Source organism: Rattus norvegicus, chromosome 3 (genome assembly GCF_021556685.1).
Source record: "Rattus norvegicus strain SHRSP/BbbUtx chromosome 3, alternate assembly SHRSP_T2T, whole genome shotgun sequence".
NCBI classification, from domain to species: Eukaryota; Metazoa; Chordata; class Mammalia; order Rodentia; family Muridae; genus Rattus; species Rattus norvegicus.
Window position 1 is genome coordinate 93,282,913 of NC_141536.1, and position 24,795 is coordinate 93,307,707.

A 24,795-nucleotide genomic window follows, 5' to 3' on the forward strand; every position below is an offset into this window, starting at 1 on the left:
GATTTTTGACTCAAACTGGTTTCTCTTGGTTTCTCACTGAATTGTTCTGCTTGGAGAAAGTGCCTCTGAATTCCACAAACTGGACTGCACTGACTACATGAACTGAAAAGGACTGAATGGAACTGCCGGACCTTGAGTGAACTCTAGAGCATTCAGTTGAACTGCAGTGAACGTCACCATCTGAATGGAACTGAATGCAACTGCATGAACTCATCTGAACTCAACTGGATTCAATTGAACTATCCTGACTTGTACTAACTGAACTGCTCTCCCTCCTTTCTCACTCAGTCCTGCTCTTAAGTAGCCTCTCTTTCTTCTCTGTTCTCCTGAGAGTTGGGTGCTACCCTATCTTTGACCCATTTTGTCAAAATTTTATTTGCCACGTTGTCTGTTCCTCAATTAGAATCACTTTCAAACATGGCTGCTTCCTTCTACAAATAAATTTACTTTCATTGTTTGAGATCAAATGTGCTTCCTAAGGGCATGTCAGTATTCAGTCAGAGGGATTAAAGGTGTGCCATTCAGCCAAATCACACAGACCTATAAGGCTTTTGAATGTGATCACTTGTTTGAATAGCCATGTTGCTGAATTAAAACTCCTCTACGCTTTTCTTTTTAGAGAGAGAGAGAGAGGGAGAGAGAGAAAGAAAGAGAGAGAGAGTATAAAGTTGGAAGTTGGTAGAGAGGTGGTAAGGATTTGGGAGGAGTTGGGGGAAAGGAATTAATATAATCAAAATATAATCTATGAAAAATCTTTAAATAAAAACATTAATTTCATAATTTAAAAATTAATCTGATATCAGAACAGAGATTTAAGGAAAAAGATTCATTGTTTGAAGGAAAGCAATCTGATCCCAGAACAGTGATTTGAGGAAACATTATTGAGTCAAATGTATGCATTTACAAATAACAGTATTAAAATGAAACATACTATCCATAGAACCTCTCACATGTTTTATTGACAAGTAATAACATTTTAGCAAAGAATCAAGATGGAATCAAAGACTAGACAATGGTGCTACTCTTGAGGTAGAAATTTGCAATGGGAAGTGCCTGCTTCTGCCTACTTCACTCTTCATAGTTTGATTAACTCAGCAATCATGATAGTCACTCTTTAAGAAGTTTTAATTGTACTGAAGGAAGGAATGTATAAATAATCTCTATCATCAGTGTTTCCTTTACTAGAAAATAAATGTTTGAAATGTTGTATGTCGAGTATTTTTATCAGTTGTGAGTGTGACCATGTGTGGCAACCTCTTTCAGCAGTGTGATATGGAGCCATTTCCATGAGGATAGGATATTTGAAAAAGCACTAAAAGCATCAGAAAAGCAAGGTCCTGGGATAGTTAGGCTGGGACCCCTCCATCAAAACAAAGTCAATACAAAGTACTAGGGGTGAGAGAGAAGCAGGACAGATATGTTTAAAAACACAAATGAACCCAATGTGGCTGGAATTGAAGGGAAATAACCAGATATGACAAAGAGAATCCAGGAAGTACAAGTCTGACTAACACTGTGGAAGGGAAGCCCTGGTAGATTCTGAGTGATGAGAAATGTAACCTGGTCTACATTTTAAAGAGATCACCATGCTGACATGGAGTAAGCTGGATTAGGGACTCAGTTTGGAATAACTGGAGGCAAGATTAACTCTCTCTTGGATATCTACAATGACACAGATTTACATAAAATGTTTGATTTTATGTAAATACATTTGGTTTTATACTCATCTGTCAGGATGTTTTATTGAATTTAGTGACAACACAAAAACACAGAGACATGAAAATGTGAAAGTGGAAGATGGGGAGACACTCAAAGACTGAAAAAGAGCAGGATGTTCTCTTGTCATTTTTGTCTCTTTCAGGTAGCATCATGAATGGGTGTTCGCCCTTCTTCATAAATATGAGGTGCCAATTCCAATAACTCCAACACTTTTTTCCTTAAATCCAAGTTCATCATTTTTGATTTCTATTATTTTTGTTTTGACATTTTTGCATGCTTTCTTGTAATACCTGTGCAAGCAATTCCTTACACTGAATTCTGTTTTTTAAAAGGCTCAGCCTTGCTGTCGTGCTCTGCCTACTACATTGCAAACCTGAGAAGCAAATTTTTAGAAGGCAGGAGGGGGTATGTGGAGCGGCACACCTCCATAGAAGCAGGGGCATGGGGGAAGGAATGGGGCTTTACTGGGAAGGGGGATAACATTGAAATGTAAATAAATAAAATAACCAATAAAATAAAAATATGCTATGTATTTTCATTAAAAAGTCATATATCTTTCAATTTACTTCCTGGAAACTTATCAACGGGAATCCTGGGTGCACTGTATATTGCATTCTATAACAATAGTATGTAGGGTTTTTTTGTTCCTTTATAAATTTGGGAACATAATAAAATAAACCAGTTGAAAAGAAAGGTAGAAACAGACTGAACTCTTAAACATCATTCATTTTATAACTGCTAGCATAAAAATTGTTTTAGCACAGTACAGACTTTGTGTTTTTTGACAGACACAGTATTTTTGCAGAGCTCTCAGGAGTTGACATTCTAGACGGATTTACATTTAAATGTAGCTTTTCTGAGGGGGAAGACAACCCTCCCCGCTGTGTGAGTGATTGTTTTATTTCTTTGAAGATGATTTTAAAATTCTTTTTTTTTTTCTAAAATATTTTTTTTTATTAACTTGAGTATTTCTTATATACATTTCGAGTGTTATTCCCTTTCCCGGTTTCCGGGCAAACATCCCCCTCCCCCCTCCCCTTCCTTATGGGTGTTCCCTTCCCAATCCTCCCCCCATTGCCGCCCTCCCCCCATAGACTAGTTCACTGGGGGTTCAGTCTTAGCAGGACCCAGGGCTTCCCCTTCCACTGGTGCTCTTACTAGGATATTCATTGCTACCTATGGGGTCAGAGTCCAGGGTCAGTCCATGTATAGTCTTTAGGTAGTGGCTTAGTCCCTGGAAGCTCTGGTTGCTTGGCATTGTTGTACTTTTGGGGTCTCGTGCCCCTTCAAGCTCTTCCAGTTCTTTCTCTGATTCCTTCAATAGGGGACCTATTCTCAGTTCAGTGGTTTGCTGCTGGCATTCGCCTCTATATTTGCTGTATTCTGGCTGTGTCTCTCAGGAGCGATCTACATCCGGCTCCTGTCGGTCTGCACTTCTTTGCTTCATCCATCTTGTCTAATTGGGTGGCTGTATATGTATGGGCCACATGTGGGGCAGGCTCTGAATGGGTGTTCCTTCAGTCTCTGTTTTAATCTTTGCCTCTCCCTTCCCTGCCAAGGGTATTCTTGTTCCCCTTTTAAAGAAGGAGTGAAGCATTCACATTTTGATCATCCGTCTTGAGTTTCGTTTGTTCTAGGGATCTAGGGTAATTCAAGCATTTGGGCTAATAGCCACTTATCAATGAGTGCATACCATGTATGTCTTTCTGTGATTGGGTTAGCTCACTCAGGATGATATTTTCCAGTTCCAACCATTTGCCTACGAATTTCATAAACTCGTTGTTTTTGATAGCTGAGTAATATTCCATTGTGTAGATGTACCACATTTTCTGTATCCATTCCTCTGTTGAAGGGCATCTGGGTTCTTTCCAGTTTCTGGCTATTATAAATAAGGCTGCGATGAACATAGTGGAGCACGTGTCTTTTTTATATGTTGGGGCATCTTTTGGGTATATGCACAAGAGAGGTATAGCTGGATCCTCAGGCAGTTCAATGTCCAATTTTCTGAGGAACCTCCAGACTGATTTCCAGAATGGTTTTACCAGTCTGCAATCCCACCAACAATGGAGGAGTGTTCCTCTTTCTCCACATCCTCGCCAGCATCTGCTGTCACCTGAGTTTTTGATCTTAGCCAATCGCACTGGTGTGAGGTGAAATCTCAGGGTTGTTTTGATTTGCATTTCCCTTATGACTAAAGATGTTGAACATTTCTTTAGGTGTTTCTCAGCCATTCGGCATTCCTCAGCTGTGAATTCTTTGTTTAGCTCTGAACCCCATTTTTTAATAGGGTTATTTGTTTCCCTGCGGTCTAACTTCTTGAGTTCTTTGTATATTTTGGATATAAGGCCTCTATCTGTTGTAGGATTGGTAAAGATCTTTTCCCAATCTGTTGGTTGCCGTTTTGTCCTAACCACAGTGTCCTTTGCCTTACAGAAGCTTTGCAGTTTTTTGAGATCCCATTTGTCGATTCTTGATCTTAGAGCATAAGCCATTGGTGTTTTGTTCAGGAAATTTTTTCCAGTGCCCATGTGTTCCAGATGCTTCCCTAGTTTTTCTTCTATTAGTTTGAGTGTGTCTGGTTTGATGTGGAGGTCCTTGATCCACTTGGACTTAAGCTTTGTACAGGGTGATAGGCATGGATCGATCTGCATTCTTCTACATGTTGCCCTCCAGTTGAACCAGCACCATTTGCTGAAAATGCTATCTTTTTTCCATTGGATGGTTTTGGCTCCTTTGTCAAAAATCAAGTGACCATAGGTGTGTGGGTTCATTTCTGGGTCTTCAATTCTATTCCATTGGTCTATCTGTCTGTCTCTGTACCAATACCATGCAGTTTTTATCACTATTGCTCTGTAATACTGCTTGAGTTCAGGGATAGTGATTCCCCCTGAAGTCCTTTTATTGTTGAGGATAGCTTTAGCTATCCTGGGTTTTTTGTTATTCCAGATGAATTTGCAAATTGTTCTGTCTAACTCTTTGAAGAATTGGATTGGTATTTTGATGGGGATTGCATTGAATCTGTAGATAGCTTTTGGTAAAATGGCCATTTTTACTATATTAATCCTGCCAATCCATGAGCATGGGAGATCTTTCCATCTTCTGAGGTCTTCTTCAATTTCTTTCCTCAGTGTCTTGAAGTTCTTATTGTACAGATCTTTTACTTGCTTGGTTAAAGTCACACCGAGGTACTTTATATTATTTGGGTCTATTATGAAGGGTGTCGTTTCCCTAATTTCTTTCTCGGCTTGTTTCTCTTTTGTATAGAGGAAGGCAACTGATTTATTTGAGTTAATTTTATACCCAGCCACTTTGCTGAAGTTGTTTATCAGCTTTAGTAGTTCTCTGGTGGAACTTTTAGGATCACTTAAATATACTATCATGTCATCTGCAAATAGTGGTATTTTGACCTCTTCTTTTCCGATCTGTATCCCTTTGATCTCCTTTTGTTGTCTGATTGCTCTGGCTAGAACTTCAAGAACTATATTGAATAAGTAGGGAGAGAGTGGGCAGCCTTGTCTAGTCCCTGATTTTAGTGGGATTGCTTCAAGTTTCTCTCCATTTACTTTAATGTTAGCAACTGGTTTGCTGTATATGGCTTTTACTATGTTTAGGTATGGGCCTTGAATTCCTATTCTTTCCAGGACTTTTATCATGAAGGGGTGTTGAATTTTGTCAAATGCTTTCTCAGCATCTAATGAAATGATCATGTGGTTCTGTTCTTTCAGTTTGTTTATATAATGGATCACGTTGATGGTTTTCCGTATATTAAACCATCCCTGCATGCCTGGGATGAAGCCTACTTGATCATGGTGGATGATTGTTTTGATGTGCTCTTGAATTCGGTTTGCCAGAATTTTATTGAGTATTTTTGCGTCGATATTCATAAGGGAAATTGGTCTGAAGTTCTCTTTCTTTGTTGTGTCTTTGTGTGGTTTAGGTATAAGAGTAATTGTGGCTTCGTAGAAGGAATTCGGTAGTGCTCCATCTGTTTCAATTTTGTGGAATAGTTTGGATAATATTGGTATGAGGTCTTCTATGAAGGTTTGATAGAATTCTGCACTAAACCCGTCTGGACCTGGGCTCTTTTTGGTTGGGAGACCTTTAATGACTGCTTCTATTTCCTTAGGAGTTATGGGGTTGTTTAACTGGTTTATCTGTTCCTGATTTAACTTCGATACCTGGTATCTGTCTAGGAAACTGTCCATTTCCTGAAGATTTTCAAATTTTGTTGAATATAGGTTTTTATAGTAAGATCTGATGATTTTTTGAATTTCCTCCGAATCTGTAGTTATGTCTCCCTTTTCATTTCTGATTTTGTTAATTTGGACACACTCTCAGTGTCCTCTCGTTAGTCTGGCTAAGGGTTTATCTATCTTGTTGATTTTCTCAAAGAACCAACTTTTGGTTCTGTTGATTCTTTCTATGGCCCTTTTTGTTTCTACTTGGTTGATTTCAGCTCTGAGTTTGATTATTTCCTGCCTTCTACTCCTCCTGGGTGTATTTGCTTCTTTTTGTTCTAGAGCTTTTAGGTGTGCTGTCAAGCTGCTGACATATGCTCTTTCCTGTTTCTTTCTGCAGGCACTCAGCGCTATGAGTTTTCCTCTTAGCACAGCTTTCATTGTGTCCCATAAGTTTGAGTATGTTGTATCTTCATTTTCATTAAATTCTAAAAAGTTTTTAATTTCTTTCTTTATTTCTTCCTTGACCAGGTTATCATTGAGTAGAGCATTGTTCAATTTCCACGTATATGTGGGCATTCTTCCCTTATTGTTATTGAAGACCAGTTTTAGGCCGTGGTGGTCCGATAGCACGCATGGGATTATTTCTATCTTTCTGTACCTGTTGAGGCCCGTTTTTTGACCAAGTATATGGTCAATTTTGGAGAAAGTACCATGAGGAGCTGAGAAGAAGGTATATCCTTTTGCTTTAGGATAGAATGTTCTATAAATATCCGTTAAGTCCATTTGGCTCATGACTTCTCTTAGTCTGTCTACATCACTGTTAATTTTCTGTTTCCATGATCTGTCCATTGATGAGAGTGGGGTGTTGAAATCTCCCACTATTATTGTGTGAGGTGCAATGTGTGTTTTGAGCTTTAGTAAGGTTTCTTTTCCGTATGTAGGTGCCCTTGTATTTGGGGCATAGATATTTAGGATTGAGAGTTCATCTTGGTGGATTTTTCCTTTGATGAATATGAAGTGTCCTTCCTTATCTTTTTTGATGACTTTTAGTTGAAAATTGATTTTATTTGATATTAGAATGGCTACTCCAGCTTGCTTCTTCTGACCATTTGCTTGGAAAGTTGTTTTCCAGCCTTTCACTCTGAGGTAGTGTCTGTCTTTGTCTCTGAGGTGTGTTTCCTGTAGGCAGCAGAATGCAGGGTCCTCGTTGCGTATCCAGTTTGTTAATCTATGTCTTTTTATTGGGGAGTTGAGGCCATTGATATTGAGAGATATTAAGGAATAGTGATTATTGCTTCCCGTTATATTCATATTTGGATGTGAGGTTATGTTTGTGTGCTTTCATTCTCTTTGTTTTGTTGCCAAGACGATTAGTTTCTTGCTTCTTCTAGGGTATAGCTTGCCTCCTTATGTTGGGCTTTACCATTTATTATCCTTTGTAGTGCTGGATTTGTAGAAAGATATTGTGTAAATTTGGTTTTGTCATGGAATATCTTGGTTTCTCCATCAATGTTAATTGAGAGTTTTGCTGGATACAGTAACCTGGGCTGGCATTTGTGTTCTCTTAGGGTCTGTATAACATCAGTCCAGGATCTTCTGGCCTTCATAGTTTCTGGCGAGAAGTCTGGTGTGATTCTGATAGGTCTCCCTTTATATGTTACTTGACCTTTTTCCCTTACTGCTTTTAATATTCTTTCTTTATTTTGTGCATTTGGTGTTTTGACAATTATGTGACGGGAGGTGTTTCTTTTCTGGTCCAATCTATTTGGAGTTCTATAGGCTTCTTGTATGTCTATGGGTATCTCTTTTTTTAGGTTAGGGAAGTTTTCTTCTATGATTTTGTTGAAGATATTTACTGGTCCTTTGAGCTGGGAGTCTTCACTCTCTTCTATACCTATTATCCTTAGGTTTGATCTTCTCATTGAGTCCTGGATTTCCTGTATGTTTTGGACCAGTAGCTTTTTCCGCTTTACATTATCTTTGACAGTTGTGTCAATGATTTCTATGGAATCTTCTGCTCCCGAGATTCTCTCTTCCATCTCTTGTATTCTGTTGGTGAAGCTTGTATCTACAGCTCCTTGTCTCTTCTTTTGGTTTTCTATATCCAGGGTTGTTTCCATGTGTTCTTTCTTGATTGCTTCTATTTCCATTTTTAATTCCTTCAACTGTTTGATTGTGTTTTCCTGGAATTCTTTCAGGGATTTTTGCGATTCCTCTCTGTAGGCTTTTACTTGTTTATTAATGTTTTCCTGTGCTTCCCTAAGTGTGTTCATGTCTTTCTTGAAGTCCTCCAGCATCATGATCAAATATGATTTTGAAACTAGATCTTGCTTTTCTGGTGTGTTTGGATATTCCATGTTTGTTTTGGTGGGAGAATTGGGCTCCGATGATGGCATGTAGTCTTGGTTTCTGTTGCTTGGGTTCCTGCGCTTGCCTCTCGCCATCAGATTATCTCTAGTGTTACTTTGTTCTGCTATTTCTGACAGTGGCTAGACTGTCCTATAAGCCTGTGTGTCAGGAGTGCTGTAGACCTGTTTTCCTCTCTTTCAGTCAGTTCTGGGGACAGAGTGTTCTGCTTTCGGGTGTGTAGTTTTTCCTCTCTACAGGTCTTCAGCTGTTCCTGTGGGCCTGTGTCTTGAGTTCACCAGGCAGCTTTCTTGCAGCAGAAAATTTGGTCTTACCTGTGGTCCCGAGGCTCAGGTTTGCTCGTGGGGTGCTGCCCAGGGGCTCTCTGCAGCGGCAGCAACCAGGAAGACCTGTGCCGCCCCTTCCGGGAGCTTCAGTGCACCAGGGTTCCAGATGGTCTTTGGCTTTTTCCTCTGGCGTCCGAGATGTGTGTGCAGGGAGCAGTCTCTTCTGGTTTCCCAGGCTTGTCTGCCTCTCTGAAGGTTTAGCTCTCCCTCCCACGGGATTTGGGTGCAGAGAACTGTTTATCCGGTCTGTTTCTTTCAGGTTCCGGAGGTGTCTCTGGCAGGGGTCCTGCCGCTCCTGGGCCCTCCCCCACGGGAGCCCAGAGGCCTTATACAGTTTCCTCTTGGGCCAGGGATGTGGGCAGGGGTGAGCAGTGTTGGTGGTCTCTTCTGCTCTGCAGCCTCAGGAGTGCCCACCTGACCAGGTGGTTGGGTCTCTCTCTCACCGGGTCTGGGAGCAGAGAGCTGCTGCGGGCCAGGATCCGCAGGTGTGGGACTTCTGGTAAACACAGAACGTGCCCGGTCCTAGAGAAATTCTGCTTCCGTGTGTCCCAAGCTCACCAGGCAGCTTTCTTGCAGCAGAAAATTTGGTCTTACCTGTGGTCCCGAGGCTCAGGTTCGCTCGTGGGGTGCTGCCCAGGGGCTCTCTGCAGCGGCAGCAACCAGGAAGACCTGTGCCGCCCCTTCCGGGAGCTTCAGTGCACCAGGGTTCCAGATGGTCTTTGGCTTTTTCCTCTGGCGTCCGAGATGTGTGTGCAGGGAGCAGTCTCTTCTGGTTTCCCAGGCTTGTCTGCCTCTCTGAAGGTTTAGCTCTCCCTCCCACGGGATTTGGGTGCAGAGAACTCTAAAATTCTTTTATTTAACTAAATCTGATTTTCTTTCTTTATTCAAGTTTGAAATAAAAAGTTTTTAAACTTCCTAAAAGTCTGTATTTGCCTTTCATATTGTGCATTAAGTTATGACAAGAAGGAAATATTTGTACTAAAGACATAAAGACAATATTCTTTTTGAAGAGACAATATATAACCAATTAACAAATTGCTGTCTGGGAACTCTTCACAAAGACTACACTAAACAAAAAATCTCAAGGGATAGAAATGCAGCTATCTGGTTGGCTACTTTGCTGTCATGTTCCAGATCCAGGTATGATCTGCAGCACAACAGAAGTAAATATACTGATTTTTGTTTCATAAAGCATTCCCTGTCTCCTTCCTTCTTTTCTTCTTTCTTTCTTCCTGTCCTTCTTTCCTCCCCACTCAACTCTGCTTAAATTTAACTGTGGGTTGTCTTTTCCTTAATAAGTCACAAGCTGACATTCAGGTGACTAATTCAGTTATGAATGGTGCTGAGTTTTCAATAGACTTTTGGATGAATTTTGTTTTAAAATTCACTGTTGTCTGTCCCCATGACATATATATATATATATATATGTGTGTGTGTGTGTGTGTGTGTGTGTGTGTGTGTGTGTGTCTGTGTGTCTGTGTGTGTGTCTGTGTGTGTATGTATATGTATATGTGTGTATATATATGTATATGTATATATGAAAGATATTTACTTTTTCTTTTTTGTTTTTTTTTTCCGGAGCTGGGGACTGAACCCAGGGCCTTGTGCTTGCTAGGCAAGCGCTCTACCACTGAACTAAATCCCCAACCCCGAAAGATATTTAAATGGAGTTACATTTTAATGTGGGAGACAATCCTCTAACTAAATATCATATGTCACCAAGTAAAACTGCCAGTGCAAGGAATGGGGTCCAATTTGTTGAGATGTTGACGAAATGCGTTCCATAGACCACTCCAAACATAATAGGTAAAGTCACAACTTATGCTATTGAAAATGGAGAAATCAAGCTAGTTTACTATTAGAAGATTCATGCAGATTGTCTGGACTTTATGATGCTTTACAAAGAGACTTGGCATTCTCCTGGAGGAGAAAAGTAATCTTCAGTAGCATCTAGCCATGAGCCTTTTAATCTACAACAGTGAGCTGCCTTCAAGATCTACTGATCCAATGATAACAAATGTTATGGAAGTAGACAGCCACGTTTTGATTGAGTTTAAGAACTACTCTATAAGAGGGGATGCAGAGCTATCACAGTGAAGGTGGCCTAGAACCTGGTACTACATACATCATAAGAGTTTGGGAAAACCTGATACTATTAGTCTTCTAAAACAGCAGTCAAGTAAGTAAGCAAGCAAGCAAATAAACACACACATGCACGCATGCACGTGCATATGCATAAACACATGCACACACACATATCCAAACAAACAGCGATAAAATGACTTCTAATGATAGTGTGCTATAGCCATAGAGTGTCATTCAACTCTCATGGGAAAAGCTTCTTGTAATTAATGGTAATTAATACATGTAGCCGAAACTGGACAATGTTCATGGAATGAGATACTTCAAAGCACTCAGTCCTAAATTAGATGTCTTTATCAGACCCCTCACTTGGAAACTGGAGGGTCTATATGGAAAAGAAAGAGGAAAGATGGGTAAGAACAAGAGGCAATGATTCCAAGGAAGTAATATCTTCTAGACACAATAGGACTGACACACATATGAACTCACTAAAGCTGTGACAGCATACACACTTGTACAAGTTCAAACTAGACAAATCATCAGCAGGAAGAAGAAGAAGCAGGCATGTAATCCCTTCTATAAACAAGAAGCTAGGGAAAATCAGTTATACACAATGGAGTGTCACGGTACTGATATGTCAACTGCATTCTAGGATGTGTCCCATATCTAGGAGTATTTGGCCAACACAAAACTGATTCCATGATTTGGGAGCTTTTTTGCTTATTTATAACTAATTCATGTCTTTTAAATGAATTGGTATAATTAATTGAATATAGTATCATATAGATTCAACCAAAATTGTCTGGACTTAACTAGCTATTAGTACTCTCATGTATCTTCCCAGACTTAACTAGATATAAGTATTCTCACACATTCTGTATTGCAGCCAGAGAATTCTGATTCTTTGTTACTCAATCTCCAAGGCCTTAGTTATTTTAAGCATGTTACTGTATTCTTATCTTCCCTGTCCTTATCCACAAATACTTAATAACTTAGACCCATAGACAGTTAAAGCTATAGATTAGTTATCTTACAACTATTCTCAGCAATTTCCTTGTTAAAACTCAATGTCTGTATTCGAGCAGTGCTTCTAGAGATGGAAGTCATAGATATCGAATTATTTGATGAGAAAAGCATGCCTGAACTTGGAGCTATTGCAAAGCCTTTGGGTCTTGATGAGATTCCAGGACCACTGTAAAGTCCTTGGAACTTTCAGGATTCTAGACATATGAGATAATTAATGTTTAATGATTCAATTGGTTCTCATTGGGCATTTTATATTAGATACAATATCTATAGAGCCTATTATTAGTTATATTATGCATTATAATTAAAGTCTTGCTATCTGTAGATCATAGGGCCAAGCTTAAGGCCAACGTTTATATTTTTCTTGTTTTCCTCACTAACCACACACACACACACACACACACACACACACATACACGCACACACACACACATTCCTGATATACACACATATATACGACTGTGGCACACACACATAAACATATATTCTCTCCTGACATACCCCCAGGTACACACACATTCATCATCCTGACACACACACATACCCACTCCCTCCTGATCCCCCCACATATCTTATACAAACATAGTCCTAACACCCAACCCTCCTAACACACACACAGACACAGACACAGACACAGACACAGACACAGACACAGACACACACACACACACACACACACACACACACACACCTCAATAGAAAGAATTTATCTTAGCAATTCCCCACACTAAAGGAATAAAAATCCAAGCTATACTCTTTTCTACCTTCTGCTTACTAACTTTACCTGGTGCTTCACCATGTGCCCTTACAGGTTGTGGTGTGACTGTTCCTCTTCAAATACAAGTAACAAACTCTCCTTTTAGTTGACCTCTTCATGTCATTACTGTCACTTTATGAAGGCCTTGGCCAATGTAGAGACAATTTACATAGCAGGACGAGAGATTTAGCACTGAGAGAAGAAAAGAATATAAGAAATCTAAATCATGGAGGTTAATATCTTTGTGCTTAGATTATAAAGGAAGAGTGGAAAGAATATTTTGTTCACATTTCCCTAGAGAAATCTAAGAAATTTTCAAGCTCATTCTACAGAGACTATTTCCTAGTATGTTCATGAACTCTTAAATATTGATATTTCTCAGTATCCTTGTAGTCTTCTCCTTAAAATAGATTTGTGAGGCTGAAGAGATGACTCAGCAACTAAGATCACTGACTATTTTTCCAGAAGAACAGGGTTCAATTCCCAAAACACCCATGTCAGGTCACAATGTCTAGAGTTCTATTTCCATGGAATCCAATACTCTCCTTCAGTCTCTGCAGGTGTATAGTGTACAGAGATACATACAGACAGATAATGCATATACAAAAAAATAAAATAACTTTAAAAATTAAATCCAATCTTTTATAAAACAAGGAATTTAAAGGATAAAAAAGAACTTTTTATTTCCTAAGTATAAATTCTAGCTACTCAAGACTAGTTGGGATACACTTGGAAGAGGGGCTAGTGTGCATGAAGAAGCTACACAGGGCCATTGGAGTTCACCGAGGATTAGAGATGTCATGCTTATGGAAAATAAACATGAAGATCATACATATATTCAAAAATCAACTACAGAAAGACAATAAGGTATATCATATGGTCATAAATACTTTTGCAACTGAGATTTGAAGTATATAACAGTATTTAAATACATCAGAATTGCTATCAGCAAGGAGCATTCTAGGTAGTGGGAACAATATATGAAAGACCCGAGAGTATAGATATGGCTGTATCCTTGTAAGGAAAGGAAAAGTGGGAGAAGACACAGGAATATGATTGACGAGAGCAAGAGCTGAATGATTCATTAACAACAAGTGTTGTAATTCAGTCTATAAATATTAGTATTAATTTAATTCTTGGTATATATTGTGCTTCTTTTTTCTCTTATTTATTTACTGAAAAAAAATGGCCTTTTGTAACTTCTCATTTCTTTCCTCTTGGATTTGACCTGAACTTTTCCTTTGAATATCTATGTCATACTGAACTAAAACTAGGTTAATATATGAGTCTAATATAATCAATGACATTTATTATAATCATTATATAAAGCAATGGCCTTTGGAATTCTGCAGGATTTTGTAGTGGCTTTTTATGTTTCTAAATCAGATATATTACTGATATACTTAGCCTATCTATATTTTGACTAAAATTTAAATATAGAAGAGTATCAAAGGTATGCCAAGTGAAAAGAGCAGTGTGCTGAGCCTTAGGCAGATTACTGATTTTTTTTTAAACAAGCAGTATGTGTTTATGTATGCACACTGTTCTCCTAAAATGGTCTTGACTGGAAATTTTAAAGCTGATTTCTGGGTAATTAGAGGACAGATTTCAAATTGTCAAACATTTTTGTACCTATCTATAGTGAAATGTATGACCATCACTGTAGCGTATACGATGGGGATGGAAAAACAGCTGTCAAGATTAGCCTGCTATCCACACTAAGTCCAGGCTGCTTTAGAGAGCCTTATAGAATGCAAAGGGTTCTTGAGAATCTTTATAGCATCTGAATGATTGAAACATCCTGCCAGACCAGTTTGTCCCTTGTAAACTTAATAGTGCTTGGCCTATTTACTATGAGATATTTAGGATATAAAGTTTAGTGAGTTAATTTTGTCTTCTGCATAGGATAGACTTAGAGACCTGCATTTTCAGACTTTGTTAATCAATGGGTTTGAGTTTACTTGTACTGAAAAGAGCATATGAAGACTCTTATCCAAAGGTATGACCCCAACAAGATCACTTGTAAAAACAAAGAAGCCCCACAGATGTGAGGACCAAGCAAAATTCAAGACAGTGAGGAGTAGACTCACATGATGAAAGCTGCAGCCAGAAATCCTGAAGAATATGCTTTAAATGTGCATATCATGAGGCATGCACGCAGACATCAATGATGGTCTAATGAAACTCCATCAACCGTGCAATAGTAATATTTTGGCTAGAAAGGTGTAACCAAAACTTTACTTACTATTCAAGTATTGGTGCTAAAAGATAAGAAGAAAGTAAGAGGATAGGACAGAAGAGGGGCTTTAACCATAGGACAGAGAACATTGATCTGTGCTGTAATTTATAAAATTTTGTTAAAGAATACTTTAGGAAGATAAAATGAGCATCTTCATATAGATAAGAGTTAATATTATGTCTAAGATTTTCTCTGATGTAATAGCATAACATAGTATAAAATTGGAAAATAGAGAGGTTTACCTTTAACCAGTATAGGTAATACTTCTGCATAAATCTGTGTTCTCTTATTCTTGTACCTGTATGCTCAAGGGTCAGATTAATGTTTAAGACAATAAATTCATAAAAACCAGAGGAAGAGAATATTGCCTGAAGGCAACTTAGGATAGACTTCCTATTGAGCAGTAACATGTTATGAATTAAGGATGGGTTTAAGACAAGTCCAGGGAAGGCAGAAAATGATTCACAATCAGAATAATATAAACACTCATAGATCTATTTTGTTCACAACAAAGAATTAATTGACCACATCAAGCAGGAGATGTTACAAGTCACATCATACTATGGTCAAAATGTAGGTGAGGACTCTTCAGCATCTTACTTCTAGCCCCTGGGAAGACTATCTGGCATTGAGTATGCAATCACTCAGCACATATATCTTCATAAATGTTCATTTACATAAGTTACAAAGGCTATCAAACTTTGGAAAATCAGAATATATAGACTATGTTAGAAATACCATCATTATAGTGTAATCAAGATAAGGTATAAAATCCTTGGAGCTTATTATGAGGGTGGGAACTTCAGAAAGAAATATAAAGTAAAAGTTTCCATGAGCTTTGTTGCAAATATAGGAATCATGTGCAGTTGTATTAGCTTATTTTCTAGTACTGTGCTACGACACCATGACCAAGTTTACTTATAGAAGCACCTTTATTTTGTATATGGTTCAGAGGGTTAGAGTCCATGATAATCACAACATAGAACATGGCAGGCAGGCAGCTATGGGACAAGAACAACAGTTGAGAGTTTCCATGTTGAGAATAACTATGAGGTAGAGCGTGAGCAAACTAACTGGGAATGGCTTGGGCTTTTGAAACTTCAGAGCCAATTCCCAGTGACTTTCCTCCTCCAACAAGGATTCACGTTCTAATTCTTGCCAAACAAACCTCCCAACTGGGGATCAGGAATTCAAATACTATGAACCCATGCTGGGTATTCTTACTCAATTCACCAAAGCAGTGTTTGTAAATACATAGAAAAATCTTGTGAATAGATAGGAATTATACTACTGACAAGCACAATAATTTGAGGGTATATAAAATAAATTACATTAAGAATACTGTTCTTGGAACTGAACCATTTAAACAGCTCCCTGCACACAAATCCCACGGGGAAGAGAGCTGGACCCTCAGAAGTATGGACACTTCTGAGAAGTCAGAGGAGACTACCATCTGCCCACAGTGCAGACCCAAGAAGGAATCGCCTAGTATCAACTGTGTCCTCTTGGTGCAAGGACCTAGGAGCAATCAGGGGCAGGACCCTTTGATTCCTGCCCATACCTAGAGCTGGAAGACAGTCTCCAGGAGTGCATACACACCTGACAGCAGAGGTAAGACCCACTTTTCTGCTACCTAGTGACCTGCTTGGCGGATTTAGGACAGAGGCAGAAGTCCTCTGGATCAGGGCACTTCCTGTTTCTGGTTCTGCCCAGAAGGGAACCATCCCACAGTTCCCTGCACCCAAATCCCTTGGGAAAGAGAGGTGAACACCCAGGAGTGCAGACATCCTGAGACTGCCTAGAGCTGAAAGACAGTCCCCAGGAGCACCTAGACACCTGAAATTAGAGCATGTAATCTCAGAAAAGGCTGAAAGAAAACAGGAAAACAGTTTTACAGGAGTGCTTACAGCATGGTCAAGTCACTCTCAGAAACAGCAAGACAAGCAAACACCAGAGACAACCCAATGGCTAGAGGCAAGCGCAGGAATCTAAGCAACAGAAACCAAGACTACTTGGCATCATCAGAGCCCAGTTCTCCCACCAAAGTAAATACTGGATGTCCAAACACACCAGAAAAGCAAAATTTAGATATAAAATCACATTTTTTGATAATGATAGATGACTATAAGACAGACATAAAGAACTCCTTTAAGGAAATGTAGGAAACACAAGTAAACAAGTAGAAGCACTTAGAGAGGAAACACAAAAATCCCTGAAAGAATTACAGGAAAACACGACCAAACAGATGAAGGAATTGAACAAAACCATTCACGATTTAAAAATGGTAATAGAAACAATAAAGAAAGCACAAAGGGAGACAATCCTGGATACAGAAAACCTAAGAAAGAGACAAGGAAGCATCAGAAACAGAATAGAAGAAATAGAAGAGAGAATTTCAGCGGCAGAAGATACCATAGAAAACATTGACACAACTGTCAAAGATAATGTAAAACACAAAAAGCTCCTAGCCCAAAACATACAGGAAATCCAGGACACAATGAGAAGATCAAAGTTAAGGATAATAGGTATAGAAGAAAGTGAGACTCCCAACTTAAAGGGCCAGTAAATATATTTGACAAAATTATAGAAGAAAACTTCCCTAAAGAAAGAGATGCCAATAAACATACAAGAAGCCTACAGAACTCCAAATAGATTGGACCAGAAGAGAAATTCCTTCCATCACATAATAGTTATAACACAAAATGCACAAAACAAAGAAAGAATATTAAAAGCAAAGAGAAAAAGGTCAAGTGACACATAAAGGCAGACTTATAAGAATTACACCAGACTTTTCACCAGAGACCATGAAAGCCAGAAGATCCTAGACAGATGTCATACAGACCCTAAGAGAACACAAATGCCAGCCCAAATTACTGTATCCAGCAAAACTCTCAGTTAACATAGATGGAGAAACCAAGATATTCCATGACAAAAACAAATTTGCACAATATCTTCTACAAATCCAGCCCTACAAAGGATAATAGACAGAAAACTCCAACACAAGGAGAAAAACTACACCATACAGAAAGCATGAATATAATTTCCTTGCAATGAAACCAAAAGAGAGATAAACAAACATAATTCCACCTCTAACAATGGAAATAACAGGAAGCAACAATCACTATTCATAATATTTCTCAACATCAGCATACTCAAATCCCCAATAAAAAGACATAGACTAACAGACTGGATATGTAAAGAGGACCCAGCCTTTTGCTGCATGCAGGAAACACACCTCAGAGACAAAGACAAATGCTACCTCAGAGTAAATGACTGAAAAACAACTTTCCAAGCAAATGGCCCAAAGAAACAAGCTGGAGTTGCCATTCTAATAGCAAATAAAATTGACTTTCAACCAAAAGTCATTAAAAAAGATAAGGAAGGATACTTCATGTCATCAAAGGAAAAAATCCACCAAGATGAACTCTTAATTCTAAATATCTATGCTCCAAATGCATGGACCATACTGAAGCTCAAAGCACACATTGTACCTTACACAATAATAATAGGAGATTTCAACACCCCACTCTCATCAATGGACAGATCATGGAAACAGAAATTAAACAGAGATGTAGAAAAACTAACAGAAGTTATGAAACAAATGGATTTAACAGACATTTAGAGAAAATTCCATCCTAAAACAAAAGGACATACCTTCTTCTCACCACCTCATGGCACCTTATCCAAAATTGACCACATAATCTGTCACAAAACAGGCCTCAACAGATACAGAAAGATAGAAATAATCCCATGCATCCTATCAGATCACCATGGACTAAGACTGGTCTTCAATAACAATAATAATGACAGAAAGCCCACATATACATGAAGGTTGAACAATGCTCTACTCAATAACAACTTGGTCAAGGAAGAAATAAAGAAATTAAAGACTTCTTATAATTTAATGAAAATGAAGATACAACATACTCAAATGTATGGGACATAATGAAAGTGGTGCTAAGAGGAAAACTCATAGCTCTGAGTGCCTGCAAAAAGAAACAGGAGAGTGCATATATCAGCAGCTTGACAGCACACTTAAAAGTGATAGAACAAAATGAAGCAAATAGATCCAAGAGAAATAGATGGCAGCAAATAATCAAACTGAGGGCTGAAATCAACCAAGTAGAAGCCAAAAGGACTATCCAACAAAGAATCAACAAAACCAGGAACTGGTTTTTTGAGAAAATCAACAAGATAGATGAACCCTTAGCTAGACTAACCAGAGGTCACAGAGAGTATATCCAAATTAACAAAATCAGAAATGAAAAGGGAGAAATAACAACAGAATCTGAAGAAATTAAAAAAAAATCATCAGATCCTACTACAAGCCTGTGTTCAACAAAACGAGAAAATCTGGAGGAAATGGACAATTTTCATTTGTTAAAACCTATATTCAACAAAACTGGAAATTCTGGAGGAAATGGACAATTTCCTAGACAGATACCTGGTACCAAAGTTAAATCTGGAACAAATAAACCATCCAAACAACCCCATAACTCCTATAGAAATAGAAGCAGTTATTAAAAGTCTCCCAACCAAAAAGAGCCAGGGACCAGATGGGTTTAGTGCAGAATTCTATCAGACCTTCATAGAAGACCTCATACCAATACTATCTAAATTATTCCACAAAATAGAACAGATGGAGCAAAACCAAGTTCCTTCTATGAAGCCACAATTACTCTTATACTGAAACCACATGAAGACCCAACAAAGAAAGAGAACTTCAGACCAATTTCCCTTATGAATATTGACACAAAAGTACTCAAAATTATTACAATCCGAATCCAAGAACACATCAAAATGGTCATCCATCATGATCACATATGCTTCATTCCAGGGATGCGGGGATGGTTTAATATATGAAAATCCATCAATGCAATCCACTATATAAACAAATTCAAAGATAAGAATCACATAATCATTTCATTAGATTCTGAGAAATCATTTGAAAAAATTCAACACACCTTCATGATAAAAGTCCTGGAAAGATCAGGAATTCAAGGCCCATATCTAATCATAATAAAAGCAATATAGAGCAAACCGTTGGATAACATCAAACTAAATGGAGAAAAACTTGAAACAATCCCAGTAAAATCAAGGACTAGACAAGACAGCCCACTCTCTCTCTCCTTATTCAATATAGTACTTGAAGCCCTAGCCAGAGCAATCAGACAACAAAAGGAGGTCAAAAGGATACAAATTGGAAGGGAAGAACTCAAAATATCACTATTGGCAGATGATATGATCGTACACTTAACTGACCCCAAAAGTTCCACCAGAGAATTATTAACCTGATAAACAACTTCAGCAAAGTATCAGAGTATAAATTTAATTCAAACAAATAAGTAACCTTCCTCTACTCAATGGATAAACAGGCTGAGAAAGAAATTAGGGAAATGATAACCTTCTCAGTAGTCTCAAATAATATAAAATATCTTGGTGTGACTTTAACCAAGCAAGTGAAAGATCTGTATGACAAGATCTTCAAGTCTCTGAAGAAAGAAATTGAAGATCTCTGAAGATGGAAAGATTGCCCATGCTCATGGATTGGCAGGCTTAATATAGTAAAGATGGCCATTTTGCCAAAAGCAATCTACAGATTCAGTGCAATCCCCACCAAAATTCCTACAATTTTTTAATAGAGATAGAAAGAACAATTTGCAAATCTATTTGGAATAATGAAAAAACCCAGGATAGAGAAAACTATACTCAACAATAAAAGAACTTCTGGGGGAATCACCATCCCTGACTTCAAACAGTATTATAGAGCAATAGTAATAAAAACTGTATGGTATTGGTACAGAGACAGGCAGATAGATCAGTGGAACAGAATTGAAACTGAGAAATGAACCCACACACCTATGGTCACTTGATCTTTGACAAAGGAGCTAAAACCATCCAATGGAAGAAAGATAGCATTTTCAACAAATGGTGTTCATTCAACTGGAGGTCAGTATGTAGAAGAATGCAAATCAATCCATTCTTATCACCCTGTACAAAGCTTAAATTCAAGTGAATCAAGGACCTCCACATCAAACCAGGTACATTCAAATAGAAGAAAAAGTGAGGAAGAGCCTCAAACACATGGGCACTGGGGAAAATTTCCTGAATAAAACACTAATGGCTTATGCTCTAAGATCCAGAATTGACACTTGGGACTTCATAAAACTGCAAAGCTTCTGTAAGGCAAAAGACACTGTGGTTAGGACAAAACAGCAACCAACAGATAGGGAAAATATCTTTACCAATCCGACATCTGATAGAGGGCTAATATTCAAAATATACAAAGAACTCAAGAAGTTAGACTGCATGAAGACAAATAATCCTATTAAAACATGGGGTACAGAGCTAAACAAAGAATTCTCAATTGAAGAATGTCGAATGGCTGAGAAGCACTTAAAGAAATGTCCAATATCCTTAGTCATCAGGGAAATGCAAATCAAAACAACCCTGAGATTCCACTTCACACCAGTCAGAATAGTTAAGATAAAAAAACTCAGCTGACAGCAGATGCTGGTGAGGATGTGGGGGAAAAAGGAACACTTCTCATTGTTGGTAATATTGCAAACTGGTACAACCACTCTGGAAATCAGTCTGGCAGTTCCTCACAAAATTTTACATTCGACTACCTGAGGACCCAGCTATAGCTCTCCTGGGCATATACCCAAAAGGTGCTCCAACATACCATAAAGACACACACTCCATTATGTTCATAGCAGCCTTATTTATAACAGCCAGAAGCTGGAAAGAACCCAGATGTCCTTCAACTGAAGAATGGATTAAAAAAATGTGGAACATCTACACAATGGAGTACTACTCAGCTATCAAAACAATGACTTCATGAAATTCATAAGCAAATGGATGGAACTGGAAAATATCATCCTGAGAGAGGTTACTCAATCACAAAAAACCACACATGGTATGCACCCATTGATAAGTGGATATTAGCCCAAAGGTCAAATTACCCAAATGCAATCCACAGACCACAGGAAGCTCAAGAAGAAAGATGACCAAAATGTGGATGCTCCCACTCCTTCTTAAAAGGGAAAAATATATCCATAGGAGGGGATATGGAAGCAAAGTTTAGATCAGCGAATGAAGGAAAGGCCATTCAGAGTCTGCCCCACATGTGGCCCATATATATACAGCCACCAAAAACTAGATAAGATTGATGAAGCTAAAAAATGCATACTGAAAGGGACAGGATATAGGTCTCTCCTGAGAGAAAAATTCAGAGCATGTCCAATACAGAGGCCAATGCTAGCAGCAAACCACCGAACTGAGACTAGGACCCTCTTTGGGGGGATTAGAAGAAGTATTGAAAGAGTTGAAGGAGCTTGCAACCCCATAAGAACAACAATGCCACCCAACCAGAACTTCCAGGGACTAAACCACTACCAAAAGATTATACATGGTCTGACCCAGGGCTCCAACTGTATATGTAGCAGAGAATAGCATTGTTGGGGCATCAGTGGAAGGGGAAGTCCTTGGTTCTGCAAAGGTTGGACCCCCAGTGAAGGGGAATATGGGGGAGGGCAGTAAGGAGGATGGATGAGGGGAATACCCGTATGTGGGATCGGGAGGGGATGGTGGCTTATGGACAGGAAACCGGGAAAGAGAATAACATTTGAAATATAAATAAAGAAATATATCTAATAAAAAATAATGTTCTTGACTTTCCACTGTTTGGGTTTGCTTGCCGGATCTTTATTTGATAAACATGACAATAACACTCATCAGTTCATCTCAAGGCCAATTTTAAACATTTTGTTAATTTTCTCTGAGCACTAAATTGTATTTTTTCCTATGTACACATTGTGAGTATGTCTTTTGTGGATTTATTTTAAAACACAGAGCCTGGCATAAAAAACTTCTTTGATGACTATGAAGGACAAAGGTGGATAGATCAGGAAAACAAAATAGCAACATTGTCTGGAAGGCTAACCTAAGGAACTAGCCATTTGTTCTTTTCTTTTGAAACTAGATAATTAGCTTGACCTCACTGTATATTTGAGGTGTATACAGTTGAACTAAGAGTTGTCAAATGTATGGAGGCCAGGAAGACCCTTTTTCCCATTGAGGAAGAATGAACCATTTTGTAGTTACCTTATTAAAGAAACTTGTCCATTGGAAGAGCTGAGAAGTTTTTTTTTTTTTTTTTTTTTTTTTTTTTTTTTTTTTTTTTTGAAGAAAACAGAAGTCAGTTTAGGAAAGTCTTTTCATGGAAAGCAGGAATCAGTGACACGGTTGAGGTAAATGGATTCCACAGACAGAGGGCATGAGATCTCTGAGTTCCCTGGTAACAATGGATCCATTCAGGAGTGAAACCAACTAAAAGGATGTTCTGCTCCTGGAGTCGTGCTATGCATTAAACTGAATTGATCACAAAGCCTTAAAGTCAGCATAGTTCCATGGATGCCACTTAGCTAAGTCTTAGCCATCAGAATGCTTTCCCAATGGGTAGTACAATTCACAAGTTAATCACTAGGGGCTCCATTTGCTAAAGCTCCTCCTACCAATGTCTGTTATCATTCACTAGGAAGACACACCAGTCCCTTCAAAGAACTGCCATTGTATCAGACACTTTCCACACTGGAAACATAAAATGTGATTGTGTTGGGATAATTGCATATGCTTGATATGGATTATTTCTTGGCATCAGGTCTGCCATCATGACTTCCCTGTGTGTAGTATCCTTCAATTGTACAGTATCATAGTCTTCAATAAACATTTGGTAGATTAAAAGAAACAAGATGAATCTATCTGGGATGTTGATGGTTTATGAGCTATTATCTCAGTGGTAGGAGTGAGGTATAATTTAAAGGGCTGCCACATCATGCTTGCTGATACAGGGTTTCTTGTCCCCAGAACAGAGAATAGTTGATAATATTTTAGATGCTAATTACAGAGACAGGAACTGGAGAAATTATAAAATGACCTGGTTTGTCCATTATAAGCTTGGGTTTCATTTGGTAATCATCTTTGTAAATACCTAATCTCTCCTAAGTTCATATCCACATTTCTGGTTTCAGTTATTAAAAGCTATTAAAGCTTATAATAAACTATGTAGGCTTGAGAAGTGGAATGGTCTATGTATTACATTGTCATTGTTGGAAGATATAGTCTCTCTGATGAGGAGTTGAAAGTGCCTCTAGGAGAAGAATCTTGGCTGTACGTGTTTAAACAGACTGTAGAGTTTCTTCTCCAGGAGAAAGGTCTCTTCTACAACAAGCAAACTCTGAGATAAGAAGAGACATGGATACCGGATTCATGTGAGTGATTGTGGTCTAATTATAGCTTCTGAACTTAGTTTTCTACCTTTCAGGAGTTAATTTTGTGTGTCTGAGTGTACAGACTATTTAACTTCCTATTGTTTTAATCCTAGGAATAGATTGATATATATTAACTCTCTTGTCATGAATCCCCTGTTTAAGTTCATGTTGGGATTAATGATTGCTCATATTGAGATTGCCATTTTTCATTTTTAAGAAAACAAGACAGCTTCATACCTTTCGCTATCTTCATCACTTACATTTCATCCAGGGATCCATGTTATAAGCTAATATCTCATTGTACACTTTGCACTTTTCTGAACTCATGCTAATGAAAATCTCAAACAGTTATAAGTTATATAATACAGATTGTTATGGTCAAATTAACAGAAATGGAATATTTATTGTGCTTTAACTGATACAATGTTCAGTCTAATAAATAGAGGTTAGTCTGCTTTCCAAAGCTAGTACTTAAACCAGTTGCCCTCCCTTGGGCTGTAACCAATAAAACAGTGCCAGATTAAGGATTTTGTGTGTATAATTTATTTTAGGAGGTAATTCCAAAGAATAGGAAGTACTCTGAAAATAATTAATTAAGAGCAAACCTGCCCCGGTGTGTTAGCAATCATTTCATACTCATAGCCAAATGAAACTCAATGCTAACACTTTCTTAAAAAGTGTTTGTATAGACTCGTGTAATGCATAGCATCAAAAAGAATTAAATATCATGTCTACAAAAATAGAAGCTCAATATAAATATTTATATTTGGGTGTGTAGTTTATACTTAATTAGTTATTATCGTCAAAAGTATATACCGTTAAAAAT